Genomic DNA, 26,306 nt, shown 5'->3' with positions numbered 1-26,306 from the left:
CAAAAATAAACAAATGGGACCTAATTAAACTTAAAAGCTTTTGCACAATGAAGGAAACTATAAGCAAAGTGAAAAGACAGCCTTCAGAATGGGAGAAAATAATAACAAATGAAGCAACTGACAATTAATCTCAGAAATATACAGACAGCTCATGCAGCTCAATACCAGAAAAATAAACTACCCAATCAAAAAATGGGCCAAAGACCTAAATAGACATTTCTACAAAAAAGACATACAGATGGCTAACAAACACATGAAAAGATGCTCAACATCACTCGTTATCAGAGAAATGCAAATCAAAACCACAATAAGGTACCATCTCACGCCAGTCAGGATGGCTGCCATCAACAAGTCTACAAACAATAAATGCTGGAGAAGGTGTGGAGAAAAGGGAACCCTCGTACACTGTTGGTGGGTATGCGAACTAGTACAGCCACTGTGGAGAAATTGGAAATAGAACTGCCATATGACCCAGCAATCCCACTGCTGGGCGTACACACCAAGGAAACCAGAATTGAAAGAGACACATGTACCCTGATGTTCATTGCAGCACTGTTTACAATAGCCAGGACCTGGAAGCAACCTAGATGTCCATTGGCTGACTAATGGATAAGGAAGCTGTGATACACATACACCGTGGAATATTACTCAGCTATTAAAAAGAATGCATTTGAGTTGGTTCTAATGAGGTGGATGAAACTGGAGCCTTTTATACAGAGTGAAGTAAGTCAGAAAGAAAAATACCAATACAGTATATTAACATATATATATGGAATTTAGAAAGATGGTAACGATGACCTTATATACAAGACAGCAAAGGAGACACAGATATAAAAAACAGACTTTTGGACTCTGTGGGAGAAGGCGAGGGTGGGATGATTTGAGAGAATAACATTGAAACATGTACATTAACATCTGTGAAATAGATGACCAGTCCAAGTTCGATGCATGAAGCAGGGCACTCAAAGCTGGTGCACTGGGACAACCCAGAGGGATGGGATGGGGAGGGAGGTGGGAGCGGGTTTGGGATGGGGGGACACAGGTATACCCGTGGCTGATTCATGTCAATATATGGCAAAAACCAGTACAAAGCTATAAAATAATTAGCCTCCAATTAAAATAAATTAATTAATTTAAGAAAAGAAGTGCCAGTGATAAAGGGAATAAACCTACAAATTCTTATCTACTCCACATACTGTTCAAATGGCTTATTCTGTTTAAAAACAGGAATGACAAACAAATCTTGCCCTGTCTTAATTGTTTCCTGGTTATCTTCCATATTGTTCCCTGCTAAAGCGTTGTTTAATTCACATGAAAGTGAAAGGACACATTACTATCCAGTGAAAATGATACTTAAAACTTTCTTCTTGGGACTTCCCAGGTGGTCCAGTGATTAAGAATCCGCCTTTTAATGCAGAGGATGCAGGTTTGATCCCTAGTCTGGAAACTAAGATCCCACATACTGTGGGACAGCTAAGCCCATGTGCTTCAACTAAGACCCAATGCCGCCAAATAAATAAATGAAAATAAAAAAATAAAATAAGAATTAAAAAGATTCTTCTTATTAAATGATGATAGGAAGGGCTGGAAAGAATATTTTGAGTATACATCCATATTCATACGTGTATTTGAATTTTCTGATGTGCGTGGCGTATTGGTTTAAAGTCCTCTGGAATCAAGAAAATAGATTCCCAAGGCCATCTGAGGGAATCCTGTAGGAGGTCTTCAACTGTGTAATATGCAGTGAATTTGATTTATCTTTCTCAAGTGGGCTGAGAGCATTCAAAAAATTCAGTAGATGTATTCGACGCGGACTGATCGTTTCTCCAAATTTCAACTTTAAAGCTAATTTCATGCCACTTTTCAGTGCCCCTGGCGTTTGAATGGTGTGATTTACAGCATACATTTTGGACGAACATTCCAAACTCCTGTTAAACACCCTTAACAGATTCTCTCTCAAGGGAAAGGGAAGGGGAAATGTAGTAATCTTCCATTCGTTATGCCTTTAAGGTAAAAATGGACTGTCGAAAGTGTTTCGTCCTGGAGCTTTTGGGTCTTTGAGGAGGGATGGCTGGAGCTGGTGCGCCGCTGCCTTCCAGAGCCCTGTGCGGCTTTTCAGTCCCTCACCTCAATAGGGAGCTGAAAGGACAGAAGTGAACAAAGGAGGTCTGTTTTGCCTGCCCCACTTGCTGGGCTGTTGTCTTGGCCCTTTTCAGCGAAGGAGGGGCGGGGGGAGCTGGGTCAAAGTTGAAGAACACTGAAAAGGAATTCAAGCTTCATGTTGAAGTTTGAATTATAGCTTCAGTTAGAGTGCCGAGTAGATTAGTTTGAATTGAAATTTTTGAATCTGGGGAAGCTTAAGTGACAGATGGTGCTGGAACCACATCCAGAGAGCTAGATGTTGAGTGCTGAAGCTAGGCACTCGGTAAACATCTAGTTAACTGACAAAAGTTTTCAAACTGTAGGAAGTTCAGTTCGATGTTGTGCACCCCATTAACACGCTGGGCCGCGTGAATTAGGGGAGGCCCCTGCGTCTGGCATACACTCAGATGCACTGGTCCTCCACTAATTGCATTGCAAATACTCTGGCTGTCCTGCCCCTTCCCCGCTAGGCTCCAGTGAAATAAACACAGAAATGCCCAATCAGCGTCCCTTGTAAAATCTCATTACAGTGTTTTGGTATTGATTGTTGTGGTATATGACAAGATAAATCGGGCCTAAATATTGACTATTCAGTGCTGTTTCCTATATGAGTGTATTTATGCAGAGTGATTTCAGCTTTCTGCTTCTTGTAGGAGTCCATCACCATTATAGGTTCTATTGAAGTTTTTAACACAGTACGTGGTTTCCTCATTCAGTTTGGTCAGGAGCATCTGATTTAGAATATTTCTGAAGGAGAAGTCAGCTGTGTATATAACTGGAATAATCATATAGCTACTGGAAAGTCAGGGTTATTGAAATAATTTGTGGGTAATTTCTGATTTTTAAAATGTTTTATTTTATATTATAGTTCATTCATAATGTGTTAGTTTCAGGTGTACAGCAAAATAATTCAATTATACATATACATGTATCTATTCTTTTCCAAATTATTTTCCCATTTAGGCTGTTACAGAGTACTGAGCACAGAGTTCCTGTGACCATTTAAATGACTTGATGATATAGTTTTGTTCTGATGGTTAGTAGCATGATAGTGAAAAGCCTTTTTATATACATTTAATACATTCAAATGAAGAGTTCTGCTGTTAGCAGAATAATGATGAAATGATGGTAATATGAACAAAACAGTAAAATAAAAATTTAGAGATAATTAATAGTGTAATATAAACAAAAGTGAATTGACTTCAGATTTTATTATATAACTTAAACCACATGTTGTATTTTACATAAATCATGATATATACTTTGTATGTCTCATATTAATAGATTTTAAGGTAACTTGCATTTTCATAGTTGGGATAGGGTTTAAAAGCTCCATGGCTCTGTATGTGTTTCTAGTAAGAGTTACCGTGGTACAAAATCATACTGGAAGATATAATACATTAAGGGGTTATTGCTGTCCCCAAACTCTGAGGGGACTCATTAAACAGCAGGAAAGGTGGGAATTTGTGGTCAGGTTTATTTGCTTGGACTGGGATTGGAAGAGTCGAGATTAGTGAGTATGAAGGATTCAAATGGAAGGAAGGCTCAGGTGAGAACTGTGACATCCCAGAGAAGTCTCCTCTAGCAGAAGGAGCGAGAGACATTTTAGGTAATGAGGAGAGAATGAAAGAGTGATCGAAAGAGAATAACTTATTCATAAAATCTGAAAAGGAGAAAGGAAAATAAAAATGTTTGTGTCAATTGCTTGGCTAATGGAGACTAATCTCCATAGCATCCAATACCAAATATATTTATAATTTTTTAAATTTAAATATAGTTGATTTACAGTGTTGTGTTAGTTTCAGGTATGTAGCAAAGCGATTTGTATATACATATATATATATATATTTTTTATATTCTTTTCCATTATAGATTATTACAAGATATCGAGTTTGATTCCCGATGCTATACATTAGGTCCTTGCTCTTTGCCTGTTTTATACATAGTGGTATTATATGTTGATCCCAAACTCTTGATTTATCCATCCCCTCCTTTCTAAATATTTTAAAAAGATTTTATTTTGGCACTTTAGGTCACTGAAGTAACTTGACATTAGAAAATAGAAATAACTCATAGGTCACTCTGAAAAACAAAAACTGATAGTACATTATTTATTTTGGGGAAAAAAGACATTGAACAGAATTCACCAGGAGTCAAAAGGTTAGTTCTTTCAGCATAACACAGTTAAATTCTTCGTGAGATCATCTCTTCTCTCCAGCTATTTGTTCCTCTATATACAGATGGCTCCAGCTAGAGAAAATTAGATATATGAAAATGGGAACTTGCCAAGCATATTTGGGGTGATTATTAAGGTTAAAGAAGATTCTTCACTTTGCACAAGGATGATATGATGAGTGTGTGTGTGTGTGTGCGTGTGTGTGCACACACTAGTCACTCAGTCCTGTCCAACTCTGTGTGACCCCATGGACTGTAGCCTGCTAGGCCCCCCTATCCAGAGGATTCTCCAGGCAAGAATACTGGAGTGCATTTGCTCCTATCAAAGTTGAATTCACAAATAGTTTTTCAAGACTATCTAAAAAGTAGATGAATAAAGAACATGATAGATACTAATACCAAGTGGAACTCAAGCAAATAAGGCTAAATAAAAATCAGTGAAGAGGTAGACAGGTGGTAGGTGAGGGGAACTGCCTTGATTGTATGAGAATATTTGATATTTGCTCTTGATAACATTGAGAGGCCCAATTCTTTCATGAAAAAGGAAAGCTGATAACAAAATTGTCATCCAGATAACCCAGGCATTTTTGGCTTTGCTCATAATAGAATTCTGTCAGCCTTACCCAGTCTTCTACGCATGGAAGCCCAGTGTTCTGTTCCATGAGGAACCTCAGCTGCATTTCTCATGCATGGTAATGTGTATGCACAAGTCCCCATGTTTGATGAATGAACGAATGTATGAATAAATAACTGAATCCATGAATGTTGCAAAATGTCAAGTGGATCTTTGGTTGGAGAAAATTCAAGGGATTTTGTCCCCCACCCTGTTTCAGGACATAAACAATGAAGTCTAGACCGTGGAAAATCCTGCATTCATAATTTCATGCCTGGATTCTGTATGATTATAATTTGTTTCCTGGATCTCAATTAAACAGTTGAGCAGGCAGGTGAAATCACTCCATCCAGAAGGGTGCCATTTTTGAAATTGCCACTGTGGAGCCCTAAATGACATCCTTGTGACCCAAAGAGTTCCTCTGTAATTTTCTGCCTTTTCTGGCAGCTGGCAATTCCAGATTTGCACAGGGCTTTCCTTCCCTTCACTGTCTGAAGCTGGTGCTCGCCACTTCTCTCCAGAGGTCTCTGGGTGGCTGCACATTGATTGAGCTGAGGCACTTTTTGAGATTGATTTTCACCCTCTGAACTGGAAGAAATCAGAAGTGAGGCATACAGTACTGAAATGCAAAGTGGAAAAAGGCTAGTGTGGGAAACAGATCAGGAGAGCTCAGGCTGAAGCTTTAAAAATAGAACTTTCTCCTTTGGGGTTGGCTATTGAGTACTCCTATCTGTACTTTCCTTTATATTCCAACTCAATAAGATGTGAGTTGAGTTATAGCATGGTCTTTCCCAACTAGTTAGTGGGTTTTAGTGAGTGTTTATTGCAGAATTATTCGTAATAGCCAAGAAATGGAAACTACCTGTCCATCAACAATTGAATGGATAAAGAAATTGTGGTATCAATATATATACACATGGAATATTGTTCAGCCATAAAGGAAATCCTGCCATTTGTGATAGCATAGATGAATCTGAAGGACATTATGCTAAGTGAAATAATCCAGATGGAGAAAGACAGATACTGCATGATATGACTTATATGTAGAATCTTTTAAAAAAAAGAGTCAGACTCAGAGTAGAAAAGTGGTTTCCAGGGGCTGGGGGTGGGGATATAGGGAGAGATTAATGCAAGGGAACAGCCTTTCAGCTGAAAGACAAATAGAATCTGAGGATCTAATGTATAACATGCTAACTGTAGTTGATAATACTGCATTGTTTCTAAGAGAATAGAAGGTATATACTCTCACACACAAAGGAAATATGTGAGGTGATAGGTATGTTAATTACCTAGATGAGGGAAATCCTTTCATGATATATACATGTATCAAATGACCACAATGCACACTTAAATATTTCACAATTTTATTTGTCAGTTATACCTCAGTAAAGCTGAAAAACAGTAGTCCTCATTGAGCTGAAGTGGGAGCTTTAGAAATGGGAACATGTTCTAGGTCAAGGATGTACCCCAGATTCATGTGCTGAAGGCCTGACTCTTAGTGTCTCAGAATGTGACCTTATTTGAAGATGGGGTCGTTACAGTTAAAATGAGGTCATTAGAGTGAGTCCTAATTCAATGAGTAGTGTCTTTATAAGAAGAGGAAGTTTGGAGGCAGGCACAGTGGGAGAAAGCTTTGTAGAGATGAAGTCAGAGATCCTACAAGCAGAGGAATACCAGAAATTGCAGCAAAGCACCAGAAGCCAGGTGGGTGCATGGAACATACTCTTTTCCACAGCCGTCAGAAAGAGTCAACCTTGCTGCCACCTTGATCTTGAATTTCTAGCCTTCAGAACTGTGAGACCGTAGATATCTGTCATTTAAGCCACCCAGCCTGTGACTCTGTGACACAGCCCTAGGAAACCAGTACAGAATGTGATAATACAGTCACCTGTTTCTAAGTCTATCCCTTACAAATAAGAAAGGGTGAAAATATAGCCCCTTCCCATGTCTATGTCCATATCTATATCTATCAGCGTCTACTTCGTATACCAAAGAGCTGTTGTTCAGTCGCTCAGGTGCGTCCACTCTTTGGGACCCCGTGGACTGCAGCACACCAGGTTTCCCTGTCCATCTCCAACTCCTGGAGCTTGCTCAGACTCATGTCCATTGAGTTGATGATGCCATCCAACCATCTCATCCTCTGTCATCCCCTTCTCCTCCTGCCTTCAATCTTTCCCAGCATCAGGGTCTTTTCCAATGAGTCAGCTCTTTGCATCAGGTGGCCAGAATATTGGATCTTCAGCTTCAGCATCATTCCAATGAATATTCAGGGTTGTTTTCCTTTAGGATTGACTGATTTGACCTCCTTGTGCTGTCCAAGGGACTCTCAAGAATCTTCTCCAACACCACAGTTCGAAAGCATCAGTACCAAGGAGTATGTGTATAGAAAGCACAGGAATACTGGGAATGGTGAGAGTATTCATTTGATTCACTGGACAAATGTGAAGTTGGTGGTTTAATCAGTGGATTACTCTTTTTTGAGTGTAATCAGGTTGACTCCAACTTGGCTGCCTTTCTTGTGTAAATTGTCATCTCTTGAAAACTTCAGGGGGCTTATTTTGTGGAAATCTCTGCAGGTACCCTGGCTGCTCCTTGCCAATTGGGACGAATCTCTTGACTTGAAAAACAGTGTGGTGGCTGACATTTCCTGTTACTGAGGAAAACAAAGGTGTGACTGAGGTGCCAATCTGCCTCAGTGGGCATGCTGCTTCAGCAGGACAGGGTGAGGAGTGGCCCTGTGGAGAAGTCTCCAGCTAACTATCATTAGGCAGCACGTCTGTCTAATTGAGGAAGCAGGATGGCCAAGCACTTTTAATCAACTTGAATATTAGTTGGAATGAATTGGCAATTTGGAAGCCATTTAAGCTGATCCTTAATGATGTCTGTCCACTTGCTGTGAATTCTTCACTTTCACCAGTGCCAGTCTTGTCTGTCTTGGATGGTAAGTGCCTTCATGGCATTCATGCATGCTCGGTCATGTCTGACTCTTTGCAACCCCATGGACTGTAGCTGGCCATGCCCTCTGTCCATGAGATTTCCCAGGCAAAAATACTGGAATGGGTTGCCATTTCCTTCTCCAGGGGACCTTCTGGACCCAGGGATTGAACCCACTTGTCTTGCATCTCTTGCATTGGCTGGTGGATTCTTTACCACTGCACCATCTGGGAAACCCTCCTTCATGGCGGTGATCCTAATTATTAGTGCCATATGTACTGCATTAATGAACTGCCTCATCCATAGAAGGGCCCACTTGTTTCAAATCATATCAGTGAGATGATTTTGGAGGAGGGTTCTTGGGATGAGCACCAAGGACTTTACAACCTCTGAGTTTGTGTGATTCAGGAATTTCGTTTTAATATGTAAATTATTTGCCAATTTGCAGTCTCCTTCTGGAGTCAGGAAAGGTTAATGAAAACTTATGAGTATCCAGCAGGAAATAATTTGGAATCAGGCTGTTATCACTTTTGCAGGTCTTACAGCTTCTCTTTTCCATTCAGGACAATGAGGTACCAATGGATGGAGTGAAATGTCCAGGGCTCTTGAGGGAGCAGAGGGCAGGAGTGGTTTGTTTCTGAAAATCACCCTCTCAGTATAAACTCATTAGGTCTTTTAAATATTTTCCTTGAAACACAATTTTATGATGGTGGTTTGAAAGATTTATGGGAACCATTGTAGCATTCGGTGTCAACCAAAGTGTACTTGCTGCTGCTGCTGCTGCTAAGTCGCTTCAGTCATGTCCGACTCTGTGCGACCCCATTGACGGCAGCCCACCAGGCTCCACCATCCTTGGGATTCTCCAGGCGAGAACACTGGAGTGGGCTGCCATTTCCTTCTCCAATGCATGAAAGTGAAAAGTGAAAAGGAAGTCGCTCAGTCGTGTCCGACTCTTCGCGACCCCATGGACTGCAGCCTTGCAAATGTGTTAATATGGGCCTAGCAGTGCCAATTCTAGTATAAATGAACTACCTTTTAAGTCCACGTTATTATTCTGACTTGTTTTGTCACACTAAACTCACATCTTAAAACTTTATGCTCAGAACTACACTCTCTGATGCAAAGAACTGAGTCATCTGAAAAGACCTTGATGCTGGGAAAGATTGAAGGCAGGAGGAGAAGGGGATGACAGAGGATGAGATGGTTGGAAGGCATGAGTTTGAATAAACTCTGAGAGTTGGTGATGGACAGGAAGACTTGGAGTGCTGCAGTCCATGGGGTCGCAAAGAGTTGGACACGACTGAGTGACTGAACTGAACTGAACTGAACTGAACACTCTCATTTCCAACAACTCTGAATGCACAGAATGCATCATAGGAAAGCAGTTACTGCCAGGGAAAATGGGAAGGGCTCTGCTCATCATCTGAGCATAATTTCAGCCGTCCCCATTTCTTCTCCAGTCCCCTCTCCAGTTAGGAGTGGGACCAGTGATAAATATGCGTGTGTCACACATCTGTGACCAAGAGAGCCTCCATCAAGGAGGGGGCAGGGTATCAGTTACTTGACATGGACGACTCGTAGCAGCTGCTGTCTGTGGCCCATGGGTTCCCTGCCCTGCCTGACAGCTGCATCTCACATCCTGCTATCAAACCACCTCGGCCACCTCCATCAAAAAAGGAGCCGAGCCTGTGATCCTGAGGCATTGCTTCATGGGCAGCCTGCTCCTGTGGTGAGATATATATATGTATATATATATGTGTGTGTGTGTGTATATATATGTGTGTGTGTGTGTATATATATATATAAAGATGTCTCTCTGAATTTGAGGAAATGAAAGCACAATGATTTTACAACATTTTACCATTGATAAATGACAGTCATCCCTGTCATTTATCATCTTACTGGTTGCTTATGTATATAAAGCATCTTACATGAGTGATCTCATTTAGTCTTTATGGTTTTAATCTTATGACAGCCCTTTATGTCAGAGGCCAACAGAATCTTTCTGTAAAGGAACAGAGAGTAAATATTTTGGACTTCGTAGGTCATGCAGCCTTTCTGAGTCATAGACAATATGTAAGTGAGTGGCATTCTTATACCCCATAAATCACCCTTTATGTGATGGGCCAGGTTTGCCCCGTGGGCCATAGTTTGCCATCCCTACTATATGCTGTTTTGCCCATTTTACAGATGAGGGAACAGAGGCTTAGGGGGTTTAAGTGATGGATAAGAATTGCACAACTCTTCAGGTGTAGAACTGGGATTCTAACCCAAGGAGTCTGACTCCATCCCATAATTTTATCTCCTAAGAACTACTATGTTATCCTGCTTTGGGAAATGACAAAGAATGGAATTTTAGTTTCTGCATGTGGTGACTTATAGATTATCACCCAAACTTCTGGGAGAAACCTTCATTTCCCTTAAAAAACTTGTATAGGGAAAAGTGTCATTTCATATCCTGAAGATGTTATTTAGGTAAAGTAGAAAGTCTGACCAAGTTAGTCACTCAGTCGTGTCCGACTCTCTGCAACCCCACAGACTGTAGCCTGTCAGGCTCTTCTGTCCATGGGATTTTCCAGGCAAGAATATTGATGTGGGTAGCCATTCCCTTCTCCAGGAGATCTTCCTGACCAAGGGATCGAACCTGGGTCTCCTACATTGCAGGCAGACTACCTTCTGAGCCACCAGATAGTCTAACCCATAGCATATTCAAATCATGGGACTGTGCCCTCAGATAATTGAATAAAGCTTTTCAGATTCTCCATATGACTTGATGTTGTGATCATTTTCATCAATAGATTTGTGGAAGGCAAATTACCCTAATTTTAAAAAATATGTAAATTGTTACTTTTTAAAATGTGCTTAGACATTGGTGGTTCATATGTTACACAGTCAGATAACTCTGGCACATTCCCAAGAAAGCTTTTTATTTTTACAGAAAGCAAATTATGCAGACGAGTTCTTTCCATGTTCAATAGAAAGCCCTTGAATGAGTTTCTGTTTTCCAAGATGGACAGCTCCTTTTATATTTTATTTCTATAGTAACAGTTAAGTTTCAAACTTGAGAACTACACACCTATAAGATAACCATCCTGTTGATTGTTGTTGGTCATCCCCTTGGGGAATTTGTAATGCTCCATGGTGTCCAGACAGCACCTGAAGTCGGATTTCATAGGCTTGCAGTGTGTGTATAACACATACAGCAAGCTCTTAATTCAGAATAGACTGAAGTTAGGAAACTCAGTTTTAGGCAGCAGTTCAGTGCACACAAAATACCATGAGCAGCCCAACTTCAAAGCCATTCCTGGGACACCAGGAAGAGTCCCAGAACTCACAGTTTCTGACCTCTGGGTGAATGAAACTTCAGGCAGTATGCAGCTGGCAAAGTGGAGGCTTCATGTGACCCAACATTGTTGCTATACTTTGAGGGAAGCTCAAAATGGGACTACTCCCTGGTGGAGAAATCAGAGAGTGGAAACTCTTGTGGGGAAGTAACCCTGTTCTCTTTGGAAATGTGAAGTCTTTGAATTGAGTGAGCCTGCATTCATTACTAAGAAGGCTGACAGGGGAATCACCCAACTAGTGGAAAAGTTGACTGCTGTGTCCCTGTGAAGTGGTTACTGTGAATTAACTGATGTAACAGATTAGAAAAAGCATGATTGATCAATGCAAATTTTTTCCTGTTATTTCCTACAGAAGGTAGTCCTAAGGTTTAGTTTATTTAATAAAAAAAAAAGTAGAAAATTCCAAATAAAAAATGGAATTATGGTACTATTGACAACTTTTTTTTCACAGGATTTTTTTTACAGCTGTATCAAAGTGTCATTTACATATCATAAAATCTATCCATAGTACATATACAATTCAGTGATTTTTAAAATAAAATTGTAACTTGTGCAGCTATGGTAAGCAGATTCTAACTGGCTTTGGAGACTCTTTCCCCTGTAAAATACCCTCCCTGAAAGTGAGGCCTGAGAATAAGATGGGATGGCACGCCCATAATTAGGTTACAGTACATGGCAAAGGTGAAGGGATTTTGCAGATGTAGTTCAGGGTCCCAAGTCAGTCAGTTATGAACTGATGGAGAGGGAGATGATCCTGACTGGCCCTTCAGAGGGGAACCTCTCCCACTGTTTTTGAAGGTGCTTCTATCCATGTTGTGAATTACTTATGGAGAAGAGTGGCTGCAGTCCTTCAACCGCAAGGAGCTGAGTTCTGCAACAACCTGAGTGAGCTTGAAAGGGGACCTGGAACTCCAGGTGAGAAGGTAGCCTGACTCACACCTTGGTAGACTCAGTTTAGCTATACCTGGACTTCTGACCTGTGAAAAACTGTGATATAATAAATGTGTTGTTCTAATAAGTCTCTAAGTTAGTGGTAACTTGTTGTGTAGCATAGGAAACTAGTATAGTAACTGTCACCATAATCCAGCTTTGAATATTTTTAAGCTATTTGCAAAGTCCTCTCTCGCTCCAAGGCAACCACTGATCTGCTTTATCTATCTACAGATTTGCATTTTCTGGACTTTTCATATTAATGGAATCATGCAGTATGAAATCTTGTGCACCTGTCTCCTTTCATTTAGTGTAATGTTTTTGAGGTTCCTCCATGCGGTAGCATGTATCAGTGCAATTCCATTGAGTTTATATATTCAGCAGTGGATGGACATTTGGATTGTTTCCAGTTTGGGGCAATTATGAATAATGCTGCTGTGAACATTAGCATGTAAGCCTTTGTGCTGATGTTTTCATTTCTTTGTGGTACTTAGGCATGGAATTGCTGTGTTGTATGGTATATTTATGTTTAACTATTTAATACACTGCCAAACACTTTTCTGTAATGGCTGTATCATTTTCCTTTCCCATCAGCAATGTATGAGGGTTCCAATTTCTTGACATCCTTGCCTGTCTTTTTAATTATGGCCATTCTAGTAGATGTGTAGCGGCATTTCATTGTATATAGTTTTACTTGCATTTCCCAATGACTGATAATATTGAGCATCTTCTCATGTGCTTGTTAGCATTGATATGCCTTCTTCAGTGAAATGTCCAAGTGGTTTCCCAATTTTTTTCAGCGGAGTCTTTTTATCTTCTTTTTATTGATTTGTAAGAGTTAAAAAAATATATATATACTGGATATAAGTCTGTGATCAGTTATTGGAAGTATTTTCTCCCACTTTGTGAGTTGATTATTCTTTTTGTTGATGGTGTCCTTTGAAGCACAAGTTAGGCCGGTGTATTTTTTTCTTCTGTTTCTTGTTCTCTTGATGTCATATCTAGCTCATTTCTTAATCTAGAAGTCACAAAGGTTTCTTCCTTTGTTTTCTCCTAAGAGTTTTATTATTTTAACTTTTACATTTAGCTTTTATGATCTATTTCCAGTTAATTTTTATATATCAGATCAGATCAGTCGCTCAGTTGTGTCCAACTCTTTGCGACCCCATGAATCGCAGCACACCAGGCCTTCCTGTCCATCACCAACTCCCGGAGTTCACTCAGACTCACCTCCATCAAGTCAGTGATGCCATCCAGCCATCTCATCCTCTGTCATCCCCTTTTCCTCCTGCCCCCAATCCCTCCCAGCATCAGAGTCTTTTCCAATGAGTCAACTCTTTGCATGAGGTGGCCAAAGTACTGGAGTTTCAGCTTCAGCATCATTCCTTCCAAAGAAATCCCAGGGCTGATCTCCTTCAGAATGGACTGGTTGGATCTCCTTGCAGTCCAAGGGACTCTCAAGAGTCTTCTCCAACACCACAGTTCAAAAGCATCAATCCTTCGGCGCTCAGCCTTCTTCACAGTCCAACTCTCACATCCATACATGACCACTGGAAAAACCATAGCCTTGACTAGACGAACCTTTGTTGGCAAAGTAATGTCTCTGCTTTTGAATATGCTATCTAGGTTGGTCATAACTTTCCTTCCAAGGAGTAAGCGTCTTTTAATTTCATGGCTGCAGTCACCATCTGTAGTGATTTTGGAGCCCAGGAAAATAAAGTCTGACACTGTTTCCCCATCTATTTCCCATGAAGTGGTGGGACTGGATGCCATGATCTTCATTTTCTGAATGTTGAGCTTTAAGCCAACTTTTTCACTCTCCACTTTCACTTTCATCAAGAGGCTTTTTAGTTCTTCTTCCCTTTCTGCTATAAGGGTGGTGTCATCTGCATATCTGAGGTTATTGACATTTCTCCCGGCAATCTTGATTCCAGTTTGTGTTTCTTCCAGTCCAGCTTTTCTCATGATGTACTCTGCATATAAGTTAAATAAACAGGGTGATAATATACAGCCTTGACGAATTCCCTTTCCTATTTGGAACCAGTCTGTTGTTCCATGTCCAGTTCTAACTGTTGCTTCCTGACCTGCATACAGATTTCTCAAGAGGCAGATCAGGTGGTTTGGTATTCCCATCCCTTTCAGAATTTTCCACAGTTTATTGTGATCCACACAGTCAAAGGCTTTGGCATAGTCAATAAAGCAGAAATAGATGTTTTTCTGGAACTCTCTTGCTTTTTATATGATCCAGCAGATGTTGGCAATTTGATCTCTGGTTCCTCTGCCCTTTCTAAAACCAGCTTGAACATCAGGAAGTTCACGGTTCACATATTGCTGAAGCCTGGCTTGGAGAATTTTGGGCATTACTTTACTAGCGTGTGAGATGAGTGCAATTGTGCAGTAGTTTGAGCATTCTTTGACATTGCCTTTCTTTGGGATTGGAATGAAAACTGACCTTTTCCAGTCCTGTGGCCACTGCTGAGTTTTCCAAATGTGCTGGCATATTGAGTGCAGCACTTTCACAGCATCATCTTTCAGGATTTGTAAGAGCTCAACTGGAATTCCATCACCTCCACTAGCTTTGTTCGTAGTGATGCTTTCTAAGGCCCACTTGACTTCACGTTCCAGGATGTCTGGCTCTAGGTCAGTGATCACACCATCGTGATTATCTGGGTCGTGAAGATCTTTTTTGTTCAATTCTTCTGTGTATTCTTGCCATCTCTTCTTAATATCTTCTGCTTCTGTTAGGTCCATACCATTTCTGTCCTTTATCGAGCTCATCTTTGCATGAAATGTTCCTTTGGTATCTCTGATTTTCTTGAAGAGATCCCTAGTAGTGCAAGTTAAAAGTCTAAATTCTTTATTTTGCATATGGGTATGCAGTTGGCCTAGTATCATTTGTTGAAAAGACTATTCTTTGCACATTGAAGTGTCTTGGCAAATTTGTTAAAGATAAATTGGTAATAAATGTAAGGAATTACTCCTGGATTCTCAATTATGCACCTTTGATTTGTCTATCCTTATGCCATGCCATTCTGTTTTAATGTTTTTAACTTATAGTAGCATTTGAAATTAGATGGTATAAATCCTCCAGCCTTTTTTCTGCTTTAGTTGCAGTCCATACATTTTACTTTAGTTGCATTCCTTAAATTATGATGTTATTGATTTGGTTGTGCTTATGTATGCTGTTTCTTTTTATTTTCTATTTGTTTTATTTCCTGTTTGTCTCACTGATTTTTCTTTACTGATTTTTTGTGTGTGTTAAGTAATTTTTAAAGCACCATTTTTATCCTCCATTGAAGTTTTTACTTTTTTCTTGAATTATTTCATAATGCATATGATACATGCATCTTATCATGCCCTACTTCAGAATAAAGCTAATTTGCTTCTAATAAAATATATAAACTTTTCTTCAGTATATCTTATTTTCCTCCTCCCTCCTTTGTACTATTTAGATTACCTTTATATATGTTATAAACCCTTCATTCGGTGCTGTAATTATTGCTTCATAACATCTTTGTTTACCTTGAAATATCTTTTTTTGCTTTGGTTTTGAAAAACAGTTTTGTGGGATATTCTTGGTTGACAGTTTTTTTTCTTTCAGCACTTTATGTCGTTCTGCTGCCTTCAGGGCTCTGTTGTTTCTGATAAGAAGCCATAAATTATTTAAATTGCTGTTTCACTGTAGGTGATGAGTCCTTTTTCCCTCTTGCTGCTTTCAAGATCTTTCTTTACTTTTGGTTTTCAAAAATTTGAGCATGATGTTCTGAGATACAGATCTCTTTGTGTTTATCCTACTTATAGTTCATGAACTTCTTAGCTGTGTAGATTATTATATTTCATCAAAGTGGGGAAGTTTTTTGCTATTATTTCTTCTATTTTTTTTTTTTTCCTTTTTCCCCCCTCTCCTGTCCTTTAGGGACTACTGCTGTACTCATGTTGGTATGCTTGTTGTCCCACAGGTCTTTGGGACTCTACTTTTTTTTTTTTTTTTTTTGTCCTCTTTCCATTCTTGAATGATTTTTGTTGACTTTTTTTTTCTGTTGACCAGTTTTAATGTTCATTGATTTTCTCTTCTGCCTTCTCAAATTTGCTGAGTGCCTTTAGTGAAATTTTGTGTTACAGATATTGAACTTTTCGGCTCCAAAATTCCCCTTTGATTCTCTTTTATAATTTCTTTATTTTATCAAGGTTCTGTATTTGTTGATTGTCATCATATCTTCCTTTATTTTTTAAACATGGTTTTATTTACTTTTTGAGCATATGTACAATACCTGCTTTGAAGTCTTTGTCTGCCAAGTCTAACTTTTAGAACTATGCAGGGACATTCTCTATTGATAGTTCCTCCCCTCCCCATGCATAAGGGTTATATTTTCTTTTTCTTTGCATGTTTATTTATAAATTTTTTGTTGAATACTTGCATTTTAGATATATAATAGCCATGGTGGATTCTCCCTTTTTCCCCCTGAGAAATTTGTAGCTGTTTTTTGTTTAGTAACTTATTTGTGTTAAATCTGTGGGATGCCTCCCCTACAATGTACAACGGCTGATATCTCCACTCAGTTTCTTTTTATTTTAAAACATTGTGTTTTAAATTAAAACATTTATTTTAAAACTAGAAGCCTAGCTTCCTAGTGTTTGCTATTGTGCCTGTATAGCTTAATAGTCACCCAGTGGTTGCTCAGAACATGTGATTGCTCATATCAAAGTTGTGCTCAAACATCTCCAGCCAATAAGGCTCCCACTCTCTGCTGATGAATTCATCTGTGCCTGGGGAATGCATTTGAACTTGGTGTCACTCTCACGTCTTCCCCTAGCTTTTACATTCGGCCGAATCCCCTTGTGTCTACCATGTGCAAGGTCCAATGGCCCTGGGTATGTGGGTGGTTTGAACCTCTCTAGTCTTTGCCATCATTTGCACATCCTTCACCAACAGTATATGTGAAAGCTTTTTCTAGCCCCACATGTGGGGTTTACCTACCGAAGTGAAGTCGCTCAGTCGTGTCCGACTCTTTGCGATCCCATGGACTGTAGCCTACCAGGTTCCACCATCCATGGGATTTTCCAGCAAGAATACTGGAGTGGGTTGCCATTTCCTTCTCCAGGAGATCTTCCCGAGCCAGGGATTGAACCCCAGTGTCCCACATGGTAGGCATTGTAGGCAGACACTTTACCATCTGAGCCACCAGGGAAGATCCCCCCTGTTAAATTCCTGATTGGTCCCTCAGTTCTTTGTTTACTGTAAACAAAACTTTAACCTCAGGCTATCCAAACTTCACTTTCTAGTAAGAGCATGTACTTTGACCACGATGTGCTCTGGGAGGTGCAGTGAAGCTGCTGGTTTTCGATCTTTTCTGCCCTGACTGAATGCATTACCTCAATGATAGAGCTGGTTTGGGGATCGGGAGGCCTGGGATGAAAGCAAATCCAGGCAGCCGCACTGCCACAGACTCACGCTTCTGACCCTGAGTTTAGTGAGTTATCACAAGTAAATGCTCTGGTTATTGACTGCCTGGGTCAGTTTCCAGAACGCTGAAATGGTTGTGGTTTATAGTTGCTTTGGAGGAAGAGAATTTGTCAGCCTCCTCACTGTCCTCAGCATAACTGCTTGTCTGTTCTTTGAAGGTTCATTATCAGAATGAATGGACCCAGCAGTAAATTTGAGACACTAATATGTTTACATTGTTTAAAGGATAGATTTGCTTCTAAAATGCACTTTTATAAGCATGGTAAATTGTAGAACAGAGATAAAAGAACTTTAATATGGTTAGACATGGGCTCAAGACCATCTGAGCTTCTTGCTATTCCTTATATAACTTATTTAACGTCTAGGAACCTGTTTCTCTGTTAGTGAAACAGGGATTATAGTACCTGCTTTATAATGTGGTTGTGAGGATTAATTGAGATAAATAAAAATACTGAGGATAGGGCTTAGTATCTAGGTAAAGGCCAGTTTCCCCTGTACAGGGTCGGCAAGTGATTAAGGTTGAATTTTATGGAATATATATATTTCATAATATATATTACATATATGTATTTCTTTTAAAGAATGAGACTCTGGGACTTGTTTTTTAACAATTGGAAAATTAGACTCTGAGAAGAAAGGTTAAAGGTGTTGGAACTGAGTCACCAGAAGAACAGAAAGCAGGGAGAGACGTCAGTGAAAGGATACTGAATAATTAATGTAGAAATGGATAGAAATGCTGATGAGATGGATTGGTTGGGGGTGGAGCAGAGAACCTGCACAAAGAAAAGAGACCAATAAGAGCTCTCTGCCATTAAGTCTTTAGCTCACCTAGAATAGAGGGAAGCTGGTAACAAGGATTACATTCTGTCTTTGTCTCCTTAGAACTGCCTTGCCCAGTGCTCATGGCTGGTGCTCTGATTTGACCACCCTAGGAAGTGGCTCTTGCCCTTCACCTTCCTTCTCATTTCTTAGGCATTTTCTCCCAGTCCAGAATGAGTCTCTGAGTGTACACTGTCAAAAAGTTCTCACTCATATTGACCCTGCATGAGCCCCAAAGATGAAGAGTGATGAAAGAAGGATTCATTGATCAACTCTCAGGGTACCAAGGAAGTACTAATACTTAGATACAGGAAAGATAGCTGGAGAACCACCTCACTTTAGTAATGAGCACTGGGGCCCAGAGAGGGTCTGTTTCTTGCCCGAGCTCACAGAGCAGTTTCGTGGCAAAACCAGCGTGGAGGTAGATCATTTGCCTTAGGATCAGCCTAATTGCTTGTGCTTTCACAGAATTTATCAGCAGGTCTAAACCCTGATGCTAGGCCTGCAGGATAATGGCTTCAAGGCTCAGTAAGATTTTTCTTCTTCAACAAAAAGCACATTCATAGCAGGATGCCTGTTTGTTCAGGAAAGTGGGCTAATGAATTTTAGAGGGATTTTTAACAAAGATTGGAACAAAAAGTATTCAGATAATTAAAACTAAATAGACTGTCTGGGTCCCTGGATATTCTAATTTAGAAGAGAATTATAGCGTCTGTGACACACTGACTAGACAGTCAATAAATGTGACTGACCGAGGTTGCTTGGATGCCAGCGCAATAAAGGGATTCAAATGTGGATTGAATTGAGTGTGGATTAGAACGGCAGGTCAGAGATCAAGCGCTAACATATAACTACCCATCTCCCCTCCCCCAGATAATAAATAACATTGAACTTAGCCATCCTCCCACTTTCTGAGCAGTCTGTTCTATTTCTTCAGCCTAAGAAATGGCACGTATAGGCCATGAGGTTATATCCCAAAGGCCTCTGTGCTTTACCACACAGTCAGTGGGCTCTGCTCTGCTCCTCCTTGAGTCTGGCTGTTCCAAAGGGGTGAGCGACCCAAAGGCCAAGTGGATGTCTATTTTGCTTCCCAGACTTAACTGTGTACTTGAATCGCTTGGAGATCTTATTTAGATCCTCCGATTCAGAAGGTCTAGGGTGGCACCTGAGATTCTGCTTTTCTAATAAGCTCCCAGATAATGAGAATACTAATGGTTCCCTCAGCCACACTTTGGGTACCACAGTTCTAGACCTCACTTCAGTACCAAGGACCCATGGATTTCCTGTCCAAAGAGCTGGAGCCATATCCGAGACCAACCCATAGGAATCTTTGAGGACAGACTGCCTAGGTGTGCATACCCATGGGCCTGAGGGGTCGCTGGGGGGTGTTGTGTCACGGTGTGATGGGGAGGATGGGGTTGGAAGACAAAGCTTGGCGTTTCAAGCTGGGGTGCTGTATAAAGGAGCATAACACTCTACATGCTGTAGGACTGAGATGGGGTGGGAGGAAAAAGGAGCCTCCCCATTCATACTCTTGTTCCGAGTTAGGAATACCTTGTGAGTTAGGAGTGCTTGTGGGTACCTCAGGAAAGATTGAGTTAAAATTATTTTATTGTGATTCTGTTTGACTAGTATAATTTTTATTATTTGATCTCTGCACCTAAACAGATTCTGTTTTCTTTTTTTTCCCATGCCACTGTTGCAGTCTGAGAGAACTCTTTATTTCCCTTTCATGGTGTACACTGGATGGTTAAAAAGTATGTCAACTAATTTTCAGAGGGCTCATTCATTATGTGTTTAACAACTTTGAGAATTCTCCATTTTTCTAGCTGGCTATTCTGTGCTGGTACAAGAAGTGCTGTATTGTATGCTTACTGTTTGGTGGAAATGTCTTGTTATATCAGTTCTTTGAACAAGAAGCAGCACATCATTTGGCATAACTTCATGGATTCATATGTTGTCTGAAAATTCGGTGGAAATAGCCAGCAACTGCCATTAGTTGCATTGACAATAATCCATACTAGAGGGTCTGTGTCACTGACTTTTTCCTCATTCCTCCTTTTTTGTTTTAAGACTATTTTGTAGAGTGGTTTTAGGTTTACAACAAAATTGAGAAGGAGGTACAGAGATTTCCAGTCTAATCTCCTGACCCCATATCTGCATGGCCTTCCCTTTTATCAGTATCACTCACTAGAGTGGTGTGTGTGTGTGTTTTGTTTGTTTTTTAACCAAGGATGGTCCTACTTTGACACATCATAATCATCCAAATCCATTATTTACTTTAGGTTTCACACTGGTATCGTACTTTCTATGGATTTGGATGTGTGTCTAATGACGTGTATTCATCATGATGGTATCATACAGAATATTTTCACTGCCCTAAAAATCCACTGCGCTCTGCCTATATATCCCACCCCTTCCACCGCCAGCAGCCACCGATCTTTGTATTATCTCCATAGTTTGGCCCTTTCCAGAATGTTATATAGGTGGAAACATACAGTATGTAGCCTTTTCAGATTGACTTCTTTCAGTTAGTAATAGGCACTTAAGGTGCTTCCGTGTCTTTTCATGGCTTGATGGCTCCTTTCTTTTTAGCCCTGAATTGTCTGGATGTGCCACAGTTTATTTATCCATTCACCTACTAAAGGACATCTTGGTTACTTTCCAAGTTTCAGCAATTAGGTGTAAAGCTGCCATCTTTGTGTAGGTATTTCTGTGAACTTTTTTCAACTCCTTTGGGTAAATACAAGGAGTGTGATTGCCAGATTGTATGATAATAGTATGTTACTTATTCTTTTCTAAAATTTGTAGAAAAGCTGACTAATTAGACATGAGACAAAGAATAATGTTTGAGACTGTAAACATTCTGTAAAGACTACACATACCAAACAGTGTTCCAAACAGATTTAGCAACCAAGACCAGGGGCATCCACTAAAATTCTAAATATTTTTTCTGAGCAGCTCCTCCTCTTGCATGTCTAGCTTCCCTCCCTTTCTAACCATCTACCAAAACTTACAGCCAGCAGGTAACTTTCAGATTGCCAGCTTATAAACACAGAGTTGCCATATGATCTAGCAGTCCAACTCCTGGGCTTATATCCAGACAAAACTATAATTAAAAAAGATACATGCACCCCTATATTCACAGCAGCACTATTTACAATAGCCAAGACATGGAAGCAACCTAAAGTGAAAGTGAAGTTGCTCAGTCCTGTCCAACTCTTTGCGACCCCGTGGACTGTAGCCTACCAGGCTCTTCTGTCCATGGGATTCTCCAGGCAAGAATACTGGAGTAGGTTACCATTTCCTTCTCCAGGGGATCTTCCTGACCCAGGGATCCAGCCCAGGTCTCCCACATTGGAGGCAGATGCTTTAACCTCTGAGCCACCAGGGAAGCCCAAATATTCCTTTGAGCCCCTTTTTTTGGGTTGTCGGGGGAGGCAAGAATACTGGAATGGGTTGCCATTCCCTTCTCCAGGAGATCTTCCCGACCCAGGGATTGAACCCAGGTCTCCCGCATTGTAGGCAGACGCTTTACTGTCTGAGCCACCAGCCTAAGTATCCATCAAAAAATGAATGGATAAAGAAGATGTGGTACGTATATACTGTGGACTATTACTCAGCCATGAAAAGAATGAAATATACCATTTGCAGTAACATGGATGGACCAGAGATTATCATATGAGGTGAAGTAAGTCAGACAAAGACAAATGCCATATTATATTACTTGTATGTGCAATCTAAAATATGACACAAATGAACTTATCTACAAAAGACAAACAGACTCACAGACATAGAGGATCGACTTGTGGGAGAGGAGGTAAGGGAGGGAACAGTTGGGAGTTTGGGATCAGCAGATGCAAACTACTGTTTAGAGAATGGATAAACAACAAGGTCCTACTACATAGTGCAAGGAACTGTATTCAACATCCTGTGACAAGCTGTACTGGAGAAGAACATGAAAAAGAAGCCATATAACTGAATCACTTTGCTGGACAGCAGAAATTAACACAGCATTGTAAATCAACTGTACTTCAATTTAAAAAAAAACCTTTGGTGAAGCCTTTAAAAAAAAATATCCCGTAAATTTCATGTTTCTCTTGTACACTGTTCTTTTGACAGGAACTGTGAGTCAGGATGAAAACTCGAGACAGTAGCCAATTGTTGAGGAGTAGCTGCAGCCTTTGGCCATCGTGCCACGCAAGGTCTGAGCTTCCCCAACACAATATGGACGTCACAAGGGGGTGCTTATGTTGGCAGCCCAGGCAGACCCCACGGCAGCGGAAGCAGCACGAGCTGACGGAAAAGAGCACTGGGCAAAGAGTCAGGAGGCTTGGCTCGAGTTCAGTCTGCTGTGAATGACATGACTTTGGGCAAGCTGAGCATTTTCTCCATTGACAGAAACAGTGCTGCCCTCTCTTCTCAGAGTTCTTATTGAGATAAAATAAAATAATAAATCTGAGTGGTTTGGGAAAGTAAAAAGCGATGATAAACATTTGTACCGTTTCTTTATTCGTTCAGCAAACATGTACATGCCAGGCGTGGGTTATCCCTGTTAGGACACCTGGATGGCTCCTGAGCTGGACCTTGTGGGTTCTCAGGGCAGTGGAGATGAAGCAGCAGCACATCCATGCAATGCTGTGTGGTTGGGTCTTAGAACTTCAGCAGCTATGAACTGCAATAAAGAATCAGAGGTGGTCATGGACACCTCTGCCAGGGAGACTGGTGAATTTTTCCCAGACCTGGTGGGTTTTGATATAGCTCTTGGAAAATGAGAAATTTACCCAGCTGAAAGGGAGTGAAAGGGTATTTTAGGCAGAAGGACCGGCATTTTCAAGGCACAGCCGTGTGAGTGTACATAGAGAATCATCAAGTTAAAATTAACCCACGGATATTCACTGAGTACCTACCTTCCTCTAGGACTGCTAAGAGCTGGGGAAAGAAAATGAATAAAACGGTCTTAGTTCCTACCTACTGTTGGATGTATTTATTCATTGTGTTAGTTTTCTTTGGCTGCAATAACAAATTGCCACAAACTTAAAACAACACAAATGTATTATCTTGCAGTTCTTAAGGTCAGAAGTCCTAAGACCAGAGGTTGGCAGGGCTGTGTTCCTTCTGGAGGTTCTAGGGGAGAATCATTTTTCTTGCCTTTTCCTGCCTAGAGGTTGCCTACATTCCTTGACCCATGGCCCTTCCTGCATCTTCAAAGCTAGCAGTGTGGCATCTTCAGTCACTCTCCCTCTGACTCTGACCCTTCTGCCTTCTTATGAGGACCCTGATGATTACATTGGGAGCACCTGGATAATCCAAGATAATCTCTGTATTACAAAACCCTTGATTTAATCCCATCTGGGAAGTCCCTTTTGCCATGTAGCCATAGGTTCAGGATTAGGCCGGGGCCATTATTCAGCCTACCGCATTCATTCCACAATTTTTGTTAGTTTCCCACTATTTGGCTCTAGAATAAGGTAGGTGAGCTTCATGCCGTCAACAGATTTACAAACGAATGTTTTGGATGATAGAGTTTTTGTATTCACTTGTGTCCTTGGCACTAGATAGATTTTTTTTAAAAGAAATGATTGATACCCACTACATCCCAAGCTGATATCCTGCCCTTTTCCCTATTCCATACTTGCTTCATCTCCATCAATCCTTCTAGTTGCTTAAACCAAATCCTTAAAGTCTTCAACCAAAAACTTTAGTCCTTTCTTTCTTCCACATGCCTCATCTCATCTGTCAGGAACCCTGTTTGTTCTACCTTCTATATATCCAGAATCCAACCACTTCTTACCACCAGCACCACCAGTTCTACCTGGGATCAAGCCACTGTCTGGGTTATTCTAAGAGTCTCCTCCTGTTCTATTCCCATCCTCCTCTGCTACATTTTATTCTAAACATAGCAAACATAGGATCTTCTTAAAATAGAAGTCATAAAATAAAAGATTGTATTATCTCTAATAGCAGCCCAGTCATCTCAGAGTAGAAGCAAGGTTCTCCAGGCATTTCTCCTGCCTTAGGCTTTTGACCTGGCTATGTCCCAGATCAGGAACCATCTTTTTCCTGGGTTTACTGTCCATCATCTCATCTCTTGAATGACTTTATTCAAGTGTCCTCTTTGAATGAGTCTAACCCGGTTACCCTGTTGAAACTGCAGCTCCCCACCCCTATTTATTTCTCTTTTAAAAAAATATGTATTTATTTGGTTGTGCCAGGTCTTACTTATGGCATGTAGGATCTTTGATCTTTGATGCGATATGCAAACTCATAGTTGGAGCATGTAGGATCTAGTTCCCCAACCAGGGATCAAACCTGGACCCCTGCTTTAAGGGCATGGAGTCTTAGCCCCTGGATCACCAGGGAGGTCCCCCCACTCCTTAGTTCTGATTCTTCTTAACTTGCTGTAGTTTTTTAATTTTCCATACCACTTTTTAAATACGACGTAGTTTGCTGATTTAACCTAATAGGAATGTAAGTTTCAGAAGACCAGAGATTTTACGTCCTAGGCACATAGTACCCAGTACACATTCAGATCAGTCGCTCAGTCATGTCCGACTCTTTGCGACCCCATGAATCGCAGCACGCCAGGCCTCCCTGTCCACCACCAACTCCCGGAGTTCACTCAGACTCACCTCCATCGAGTCAGTGATGCCATCCAGCCATCTCATCCTCTGTCATCCCCTTCTCCTCCTGCCCCCAATCCCTCCCAGCATCAGAGTCTTTTCCAATGAGTCAACTCTTCGCATGAGGTGGCCAAAGTACTGGAGTTTCAGCTTCAGCATCAGTCCTTCCAAAGAAATCCCAGGGCTGATCTCCTTCAGAATGGACTGGTTGGATCTCCTTGCAGTCCAAGGGACTCTTAAGAGTCTTCTCCAACACCACAGTTCAAAAGCATCAATTCTTCGGTGCTCAGCCTTCTTCACAGTCCAACTCTCACATCCATGCATGACCACAGGAAAAACCATAGCCTTAACTAAACCATAGCCTTGACTAGACAAATCTTTGTTGGCAAAGTAATGTCTCTGCTTTTGAATATACTATCTAGGTTGGTCATAACTTTCCTTCCAAAGAGTAAGTGTCTTTTAATTTCATGGCTGCAGTCACCATCTGCAGTGATTTTGGAGCCCCCCAAAATAAAGTCTGACACTGTTGCCACTGTTTCCCCATCTATTTCCCATGAAATGATGGGACTGGATGCCATGATCTTCGTTTTCTGAATGTTAAGCTTTAAGCCAACTTTTTTACTCTCCTCTTTCACCTTCATCAAGAGGCTTTTGAGTTCCTCTTCACTTTCTGCCATAAGGGTGGTGTCATCTGCATATCTGAGGTTATTGAGATTTCTCCCGGCAATCTTGATTCCAGCTTGTGTTTCTTCCAGTCCAGCGTTTCTCATGATGTACTCTGCATATAAGTTAAATAAACAGGGTGACAGTATACAGCCTTGATGAACTCCTTTTCCTATTTGGAACCAGTCTGTTGTTCCATGTCCAGTTCTAACTGTTGCTTCCTGACCTGCATACAAATTTCTCAAGAGGCAGATCAGGTGGTCTGGTATTCCCATCTCTTTCAGAATTTCCCTCAGTTTATTGTGATCCACGCAGTCACATTAGGTTCCTAGTAAATGTTGAATGAATGAATGAAAAAGTTATACCATGGAAGAACCATATCATGTATCTAACCATATCATGAAAAGTTATACCATATCATGTATCTATATGAGGAAACATGATGAGCACCATCTGGGATTATGTGCACAGTTGGAAGAATTATAAAAAGGTCCGCAGTGAGGGGAAGTAAGAATGAGCTCAGGTCTTTCTTCTGGGTGGGGAACATGGGCTACTATTAGAGATAATACAATCTTTTATTTTATGACTTCTATTTTAAG

General features: G+C 40.6%; 1 protein-coding gene across 2 annotated transcripts in view; it reads left to right on the top strand.

Moving 5' to 3' along the window:
• NRCAM (neuronal cell adhesion molecule) overlaps nt 1-26,306 on the top strand; it is a 319,780-nt gene that overhangs the window by 7,279 nt on the left and 286,195 nt on the right. The gene's annotated exons all lie outside the window — the stretch shown is intronic.

Source organism: Bos javanicus, chromosome 4, assembly GCF_032452875.1.
Source record: "Bos javanicus breed banteng chromosome 4, ARS-OSU_banteng_1.0, whole genome shotgun sequence".
NCBI lineage: Eukaryota > Metazoa > Chordata > Mammalia > Artiodactyla > Bovidae > Bos > Bos javanicus.
The sequence above is the reverse complement of the archived record's forward strand: the minus strand, read 5'-3'. Positions and strand labels throughout refer to the sequence as shown.